This window comes from Lagopus muta, chromosome 9 (genome assembly GCF_023343835.1).
Source record: "Lagopus muta isolate bLagMut1 chromosome 9, bLagMut1 primary, whole genome shotgun sequence".
NCBI classification, from domain to species: domain Eukaryota; kingdom Metazoa; phylum Chordata; class Aves; order Galliformes; family Phasianidae; genus Lagopus; species Lagopus muta.
The window spans coordinates 3,121,205-3,131,570 of record NC_064441.1 but is presented as its reverse complement, the minus strand read 5'-3'; positions in this window follow the sequence as shown (position 1 = coordinate 3,131,570).

The window sequence follows — 10,366 nt, the reverse complement described above, 5'->3', positions numbered from 1 at the left end:
GTAAAATGAAATACGAAGAACCGTAGACCCACCAGCCTCCTGTCTAAGGCTTTGCTTTCATCGAAGTAAAAAGCACAATGTATTAATGATGTTTAGTCGACCAAAGGAACTGGTGGGCTTTTGTTCAGGTTCTCCCGTCACTTTTATGTGATCACTGAAATACTGTTTTCAGAAGTTCGAAAGAGACATATCTTGGCAAGCCTTGGAAATAGCTTTTCTGCTAAGCTGTGCAGTGATTTATATGAATTAGTAGCACTTTGGCTTCACTGTGAAATTAAATGCTCCTGGTCCCTAGATATCGAGGTGACTTTTATTCTTAATTTTCTTCTGATAGGTGTAGTGAGTACATTTAAAAGTGGAACAGTCATTGGAATTTTTCACAGAAATTGCAGTTACAGATTTTTCTTTACTTCAGTTCCTGTTCTTTTAGAGCTTTTTTTTTTTTTTTTTTTTTTTTTGTCTGTTGGTGTATCCTAATAAATGCTGACTACTTCTTCACCAATCAAGCAATATGTCTGCTTTCAGATGAATTATGCCATGCTTACTTAAGCAAATGAGTGGAAAATGACCGTCTGCAGTCCTGTTTCTCCACACGATTATTCCAAGAATCTGGTAAGAAGAGAACTTGCAACAGACACCTCTGTAATAATAACCTAGAGTAAGATTTATCTAGTCATGTATGGATATATTTTTTAATAATATAATTTGCTTCACTGTGCTGTATTGCAGAGATATTGTGACTTGCTGCAAGGTTTTGTTCAGGATTGACTTAGAAGCTGTACTGCTTCAGGAGTGTGAAAGCTGAGTGTTGTGCTGATGGGAGATACATCAGGATGTTTTAACATCAGTTCATCTCTGACTGTCACTCATTGGCATATTCACAGCTTTTGTGACTGTACAAGAAAACCACAAAGTGCACTCCACTTATTGTGTCTATTTGGCACAGACTTAATCTGAGACAAAGCAATTGGAAAGTAGTGTCCCACTTCAAACATTTCGTGGTGCTATCATTTCACTGTCAGCATCCAGAAGCAAGCTGCAGATCATCATATTGAGCCATATCTGATGCTTTGCAATATTCCTATTTTCCAAAATCATGTTAAAAGGAGAGGGCAGAAGCACATAAGTCTTTGCAGGCATGCTTCTCTTTCATGGAAGGGCAACCATGAGGGTTGAGACCAGAGCTTTCATTTACACCTTGAATAGTGGAAGCAGATTTGGAGCTGATGGATGTTTCTTGCAGGCATTTGTGTGTAATTCTAAGAGCCAGACGATTTTATACCTGTTGCTTATTTTATTTTTAATGATCTTTTTATGTAGATTAAAAAAAAAGTAATCTGGAAAAGAATAGCATTAACTGAATCCTAACCAAGATTTTAATCTGAAATCAAAACTAGTAAAATATGATTATAAAATGTAGGGCTTGAAGAAAATGTGTGTCAGTGAGGTTTTGCCATCTGGGTTCAAGGCAGTATCAGCTTTCCTAACACATTTCTGACAAATGTTTATCAAATCTCTGTCACTAAGTACTGCCACTGGGATCTCTGTGCATTACAAAGGAGAGAACACTCCTCCAGTATCTCCTATACATGCTGTGCAGCAAACAGCTGGTATGATTAGCATAGCAACTGCCTCACATCTCCAACAACCTCATGTTAATTCACAGAGCTGATCTTTGTGAGCTATACAAGATGCTTAGAAATGTGGGATGCATTGTAATGCCCCTAAATATAAACTTCAAAATGCATTCTGTGCCAGTCAGCACTGTCTGCTCAAATAAAGAAGGAATGTGATGCTGGGTGACTGATGTGACCAGAAGCAAGCTTGGTGATTTCTGCATCTGAAAGCAGAAACTTTCCACTTTTACTCAATGAGTTTAGAGACTATCCCAGATAAGATGATTCAATAATTTTGAAATCAGAGGTCTTGGATGTATGAAGCTCATTGGAGAATATTTTGTGAGCAGAAAATGGTGCCATCTTTATGAAGAAGAATCACTTCTCTGCCCATTTCTTACACCAGCAGGACTGTGTGTGGCATTGATAAGTCACTGTGAAACTTCAGGGGAACAGCCTAAAGATGGATTAAAGCTCCTCATAAAGAGTGCGTCACCTTCTGTACCGTACCTTGGAATGCAGCTAGAAATGTTCTCTTTGAAAGCTCCTGAAAATGGCAGGTTTCAAATAATCTGTAATTAGCTAAAATGTCATGGGCTGGCAAGTGTTTTTTCTACAGTTCTTAAAGTAAAGGGCAGACATCTCCACCCAACATGAATAAACAGATTTGCTCAAGAGAGGAATTCTGTCTACGATTCTGTGATCTCCAAGATAGGCTTCAGTTACTGTATTCTCTTATGAAAAGGTTTCATTTTTTTCTACATTTAACAATATCCTCAGCTTTGAAAGAACATCTTTTTATTTTTTTTTTTCAATGGAAATGAGTGAGTGTAATAGCTGCAATGCATTAGCAAATACAAACATTTTCCCCACTGACATTACTGAGCACTCAAATGTTGTGACTCACTTGTTCTGTAAACACAACAGAAATGCACCGCTTTACAGAGAAGTTAGAAAAGCGTGGCTTAATTTCTAGTAGAGCAAGGGACAGTTATAGAATGTGACAGTTATAGAATGTGTTCTGTTGTTGTTTGGTTGGTTGTTTAACTCCATGGATACAAATATTAGAAATAGGACTAGAGGGAATGGCCTCAAATTGCATCAGGAGAGATTCAGGTTGGATATTAAGAAAAATATCTTCTCTGAAATAGTGGTCAGGCACTGGAATAGGCTGCCCAAGAAGTGGTGGAGTCACTGCCCCTGAAGCTGTTCCAGGACTATGGAGATGTGGCAGTGAGGGATATGATTTAGTGGGGAAATACTGGTGGTAGGTGGGTGGTTGGACTGGATGATGGTGGAGGTCTTTTCCAACCTTGGTGATTCTGTGATTTTTCTGAACCTGAAAAACCATTAACTCATTGTGTTCACCAAGGAACAACAAAAAAAGTAATCCAAACCTGTGGGTACCACACCTGGTTATTGAAATTGATGGAATCAGGGAATTTTTGAGGTTGGAAAAGGCTTGCGAGATCATCTAGTCCAACCATCCATATACTCTACTGTCTTGTATGTGTTTATAGTCAAGGTGCCCTGGGAAGTAAACGATAACTTTTCCACCTAATAGCACAGTGAAATCTCTTGCCCTAAGCTCACAGATTATTAGAATTCCATGAATCTAAATTCACAGGTATTAAATGCTCATTTTCCTTTTGCACACTCCTGAAATGATAAAAAACCTGGAGGAATCTGAATGTTCCTAGTGACTTTGAAATCAGGTCTTCATGGTTTGTGTGAGTTCATGAGATTGCTGGTAAGAATTTGAAGCAAGATTCCTCATGTTGTATGTTACAGAAAATATATCTTTATGCCCATCTGTCAGCAGCTTTCCAAGGAAATACACTGCTGGAAGATCAGCCGAGTCCTTCATCTCAAAAAGGCACATTTCTCCCACCTTAGCGGTGAGTAACATTCATTATTCTGAACACTTTTAGACAGACTGAAGGATCAAAGCATAAATTTGCATAAGTACTCATTTATGCTTTCCATTCTGTTCATAGTTGTCTTAGATAAATTTTTGGCTTGCATGCATAGCTATGAAAATTAAAGCCAAGGTGGATGTGTGGTTTGAATTCAAATAGGATGCAGTTTGTTTTATGCACCACGTGACCATTAGTATAGGAATATTTGCAAAATACCAGCAAAAGCACTCTTTCTGCAATCCTGCAAGATCTGTTTTTTTTTTGTTTTTTTTTTTTTTCCAATTTATAACCATTGTTTGTTTGTTTTTAATGATTGAGAGGTGCTGTTTTTCATCTATCTGAAACCCAGTGGGAACTTCTGATACTGCAGAAGCCTCTAACATCCATCAGTGCCATAGATGCACTACTAACTTGGAGGCTATACCACTATCTAGTGAACCACTGCTAATATTTTACCCAGGCTTTGGTAGCTCTGGGAGGTTTCATTGCAGAAATTGTTCTTTTTGTGAGGTACACTGAGATCACAGCACTGGGTAACATAAATAATTGTATGTCAGGTAAACACCCAGCATTGCCCTGACTCATGACTACTTGGACACTGAGGAAGCGTACAATTTATACAGTTTATAACAATATATCTTCTCTGTTTCTGCAAACAAATATGTATTAAACTCACATTCTGTATTTGCTCAATTTGCTGAATTTCAGACTAGAGTAAGGAATCTGTTATAAAACACCTGAAATAGCTGTCTGGTAAATAGCATAATTTGTTACATTGCAGATAGAGGAAAGGGAGGTTTACAGTGGAGAGCTATATCAATAAGTGCTTTGGTTTCAATCACAAGTGTATCACTTCTTTTTTTATTGTTTCTTCACATAAGGTGATAATGAAGAATGATGACCTCATGTCTAGACCTAAGCTTTTAACTTTGTTACAGCTCTGGGGGCTTTAATGTTTTTCAAAAAGCAATCAATCAAGTGCCAAAAACTGTCTGGCTAATTACCTCTGAGACTTTCTAAAACTCTCCATTCTTCCCTCATAGAAATGTAGTATTTATAAATTGCTTTGTTGAAGCGCAAACGAGGTTATGGCCTATTCCCCTCTCCCCACCTTTCTTTGCTTCTGCTTTACGCTTGTGGAAGTGCTGATATTGTGAATCTAAACGTTTGATAGTGTTTCTTTCTAACTGAGATAGCAATCCCTTCTTTCTTCCTGTACATTTCTGAGGAAAAAAAAAAAAAAAGTTTTGGCAGTCTCATGCCATAACTGTTTCAAGACTATTTAATTTCTGAGTATCTCAGGGAAGGAACCAATGGAAGAGTAACTAATGAACTCCCAATCCTTATCCAAAGGCCTTGTTTCTGTGAAGGTTGGGAGTTGAATAGCAGCAATGATTTGAATAAATTTGAATTAACTACTAATCTGGAAGTCAGTAGTATTTCTAAGACAATGTAGAAGCAAAATAATAAAAAAAATAGTCTTGAAGGGACTTCTGGAGAGTGTACTGCTCAACTTGCTGCTTCAAGTAAGGGGAACTTCAGTGTTACATGAAGGAACTTGGATTTTTTTCAGCTGAGATTCAAAAATTTCCAGAGAAAGATGTTCTACCAGTTCTTTGGGCAGCTTGCTATGGCAATCACTGTCACATTGAAGAGTTTTTTTCCTTCCCTCCCTTTCTACCTGCTCAACAGCCATTTATAATTTGGCAGGTGTTGAACTTTCTAGTCTAAGATCTCCAATGTCCATCTGTTTGTTTTCATTTTTTCTTTTTCCTTTTACCTTCAAGCACTTCTGTATCCAAGAGATGAAATATTTGTCAAAGCATGTTTTCATAGAAATGAAAGAAAATTGTAATAAAAATCAGCTCTAGGATTAAACTCCATTTACTGTCTGGGTTAAACTGCACTGAGCTCATTTTGGGAGCTCGTAGTTTTTCTGTAAATGGCTGTTTTTTAGGGGAACAGACAGAACCTATCTGTCATGAGTGGGAAGTTCAGTGGGTAGAAGGGAAGGTGATGATCCTCATGAAAAGGTGATTCTGGCTGACATACTTGAGTCCCAAACTATTAACTCATTAGGATTACGTTACTTTCTTCTGTTCCACACTTAGTAAGAGGCTGTGTATGCAGAATACATATTTACATATGTACATTTAGAGAGTTAGGGCATGTATTTACTAAATCACTGGTGTAAGTGCTCTCTACAGCCATGTGACACAAGTACATGTAAGGTAATTATATGCACACTATAAACTGTTTACATACTAGAAAGACTTTATATAAAGGGGACACAACATAAAATATAATCTCCATAGAAGATTTAATGTGACATCTGAGAGCATTTTGGGAGGAAGAGTGCTTTACTTAAAGAGCCATTATTCCAAAGCTATTGGACTTTTGATGCTCTTGGAATCAGAAGGACACTTTGAAATGTCTGGATGTCTTATATAAATTCTCTAGCAAGAAATACTTAAATTTTTTTCATACAGAGACTGTCTTCTTTATCCTGTTTATGAGTTTTAAATATGCTGCTATTTGTCAAACTGCTGTACAACTGTACCTACTTTTTTTTTAAAGCACAAGCTTATTTTCTCTGCTAGACTCTTCAAGGTGAATTTTTCTATACTTTTGCAAAGATTAAACATTAAGAGAGTTTTAGCATACTATAGATTTGAAAGACGCTAGAAGCCACCTTGTCCAAGTGCTTCCTTCAAATAAATATTGTAAATGTTTTCTTCTAAATCTAAATAACTGTGGAAAAATTCAAATATTTCTACTTTTTTTTTTGTTTTCCCAACATTGCTTGACATGAATATTTCTGAAATTTTAACAGTGAGCTGTAAGAAATAATGCTCTGATATTTATTTTGTGGTAATGCATTTAATTAGACATAGTACTTTTACCACAGTGAAACAAAGCAATGGAAATTTGAAGTGTGTCAATGCTTTGAATGCAATAAAGTAAGCACGCAGTATGTAATCATGTGAGCTAGGGATTTTTTTCTGGATAAACTGAAGTATAACTCCAATATTCTTAGAGCATCAACAAAATCAGGAAATGATTGCAACTGGCATTTATAATAAGCACTAGTTATGGTTGATGTATGAGATAATTATAATGCTTTGCAGGAAAATCTAATAAATCCCAGAACAGTTACTCTGTAAAATCTATTTTTATGGAAATTAGGGTATGAATATTGCATCTATTACAGCGAGAGGAGTATATAGGCAATTCTGACAGCCTCAATCAAAAGTGGTGTCCACTCTTGAGAGGTAATTGTTTCTGAAGTTTTGCACACGCAAAATAACAGGTGTTCCATTTTCTGAAATGAATGCTTTAATATTAAAATATGAAAATCTTTGTAATTTGCACAGTTTGAGACGCGCAGAAGAGACGTGCACCTGTTTTGACACAGAGGTTAAAAGACTGAATAAATTCTGGTAGATAAGGTTTAATGTTTTGGCAATCAGTACTGTACCAAGACCTCTAACTTGAGTTAAACTTCTGGCATTTGTAGCATCACAAGCTTCATCAAGGCTTTGGATACATATATTAGACATAACTTATATTGAGCTATATCTTAATTTTAATAAAGCACTTAAACTGAACAATATACATCAACATTTTTAGAAAAGGTTAGTAAACTGGAATTACTTCTAATTTATGCAGTCCAAGGGTGGGAAGCTGGTTTTCAGTCTTTCACTTGCAGCTCTTTATTTTTTATAGATTTGAAAAGCAAAAGAGGGAATATCCCCATAGAGCTGACAGATGACAGTGAGAATAACCTGTCATTCCTAATCTTGGTTTTAAAGTGTTTCTTGAATGCTTCAGGTTCTCATTACCTGGGAATGCTTGTCGAGTGTTCATACCTAAAAGATGATAGAAAGCTATTAATATGACTTTATGCTTGCCTGCATTCCCCAAGGACAAGCTTGCTTTCAGTATTAGATATCTAAGATAGGCATCTATAATCCATTCTGTGTCAACTAGAACTGCATTGGTCATTTGCAAGAGTTGCATCCAGAAGGTAACAGTGCAAATGCCTGATTTTAAGTACTATAGCAAATGGTTCTGGAAAATATCCCAGTTCTTATAAAATAACACAAACATTCTTGAACTTGAACATGAAGTTCCACTGGAAGCAGCACAACAAGGTGTTCACACAGTTCTTTGGGTCAGAGTTGATTTGGAAACTTAGAAACTGCTCATGCGAATTGGATAAGTCTCAGTCTTGAGAACTGTCAATAACATGCCAGTATAGCCACCAGTTACTCCAGTTGTAATTTCTTTCAGCAGCGTTAGGACTTTTTAAAGTAAAGATGAGTAGAAAGTACCCTTCAAGAACCAACCATGGTGAACGGATCAACTTCTTTTCCAATCTCAATGCTATTATGTTAGTAGATATGCCACTAGAAGCAAGTTTTGCCCACACTTTCAAATAATTTTTGTTTGATTCCTATTGCAATTTAAGCTAAAATTTGAGCAATTTAAGCTCCAATTGCTCCATAGTTTCAGCTTTTAAAAAATGTTTCACTTCAGCCATCACACTCTTATTCATACAATTGATTTAGGTATCCTTGTCTCCCTGATATTATAGCATTTTTTATTCTACCAGAACAAAAAAGAGCATCATAAAACATTCTGCATAACTTTAATAAATCTTTGCATACGATCCTCAGTTTTTGATTCAGAGAAGGAGTATTAATTCCCCTTGAGTCAGTTCTCTAATCCTTTTGTTAGAGTTTGTCTTCTATACCTGCTTCTTTGAGGAAAGCCATTTCCCTACAGAGTAAGAAATTTCCAAAAGAGAAATGATATGAATCTTTGAGGAGCCAAGTGACTATCACATGAATAGAAGATAATGGGATATATTTTATCTGGATCGAGAAGCATCTGCCAAGTACATCTCAGAGGAGCTGTCTGTTAAGAGGAGTTTAGAATAGATTGTTTATCCCATTAAATATCAGCAGAAACTCTACTCCTGCATTGATTTCCTCCATCTATATTCTCAGCTGGAAAAGCACAAAGAGATTTTAGAGAGAAACAAGAAAATATTATGGAGTAATGCCACAACTAGAGTCAAAATTAGGTGGTTAAAGTATGAAATTGCTTGCTGTTCTGTTTCTTCTTTTTTTTTTTTTCCTACTTGGTGTTATTAATTAAAGAGAAGGATTAGGGTCTAGATACAAAGCCTGTTGCAACTACTGGGAATTCCTTTATTAGTGGGGTTGAAATCCATCCCACAAATTCAGCTTTATCCAGAAGGCAAACAAAGGCCTAGAGGGATCTGGGTTGTTTTGTTGTTTGTTTGTTTTGTTGTTTTGTTTTCATTTGTTTTTTTTTAGTTAATAGCATAGATTCCAAATTCCTGGAAAACCTGAGCATTTATTAAGCCAACAAGTGAAATGAACATCTCTAAGCCTCTTGGTAAGTCAAGACTGTAGTAAGGGCAGATCAGTATTCTGATAGAAATTAGAGTTGGGTCATTCGAAAGACCAATATCCTTGTACTGGCATTGTGTCTACATAGAAAATATAGATGAGAGCCTGGTAAAAGAAACTAGGCTTCTTACATTTTAATTTCTTCATTAGATTTTGAATTTATTTCATTTCAAAGGATTTTTTTTCTTCAAGCTCCTTTCAAAAAGTTCAGAGTGCCACTACAGAATTAAAACAGTCTGGTGGATGCTATAGCAGGCATATCTCTAAGATATTATTTTAGCATGAACAGCTTTTAAAACTTAATCATCTAACCAGCATGTATTCCTAATTGATCTGTCCCTCTAGGACTGCTGCATTTTCTTGACCTTTTAATAACTGATGGCTTTGGAGAATACATTTTTCAGATAACTACTAAAAAGTCCAAAGAAAATCTGAGGTGTATTGCAAGTTCTGAAGAAGACATGCAGCAAGTTGTGGCCTTGTGGAGCTCTGATTTCCTTGTGCCTCACAAGTGCTGTACTAACACAATAAAGAACAAAATGTGGACAATGAGGGCAGCTGAATTTTGTTCTGCATATGAAGATTATTTGAGAGGTATCATCTACTCTTCCTTTTGTAAGTGTCTGGGGGTTAAATACAGTTTTAATACTTCTAACCTATGAATAGGCTCTCTAATTATCTGAACGTTTTGAGGTGTTTATGTAAGTGCAAAGCATCCTGAAAAATATAATGGCTGTGATACAAAAAATAAGATAAAATAGGGATAATATTGATCCTAATCTAGTCTGATATTTTGTTCATTGGTCAGTTGGAAAGCACAGCACTCCTGTCTCCAGTCTGTAGTCCCTTGTTGGCCATAATCACTTGGGTTGGGTTTGCACTGAGACTTCATTCTGATTCAAAACTATGATGCAGATAAAAACTCTAAACTTTGGAGGGTCCATTATGTCTTCTGGGGATTTCTGCTCTTGAGAAAAAAATGTGAGCCCTCCCTCAGTCCCCAAATTTGCGCACTCGGATCAGAAGACATAAGTCACCTATCAATAAAACTACAATGGAAACTCTTCCTTGACTTTGAGCTCACTGCCCTCAGGCCCATTTACACTGCAAAGCTTTTCTGATAATTGATATTGTATGAAAGAGGCAGATTCATCAATTATTTTGTTTGAAAAAAAAAAAACAAGAACAACTTGTTAAATTGATGAGGAGGCTTCAAAATGAAATTTCAGAACTTACAAGTATTAAAAGGCAAATTTTTCAAACCCATGTGTATAAAAGGCCTTAGGCATTAAAGAAATGGCAGTGGTTACACCAAAGCAGAGTTTTATTTTCTGTTACATCAAATAGTATCACTAATTATTTCACTTGAAAAGTATTTTCTTTTGATGAG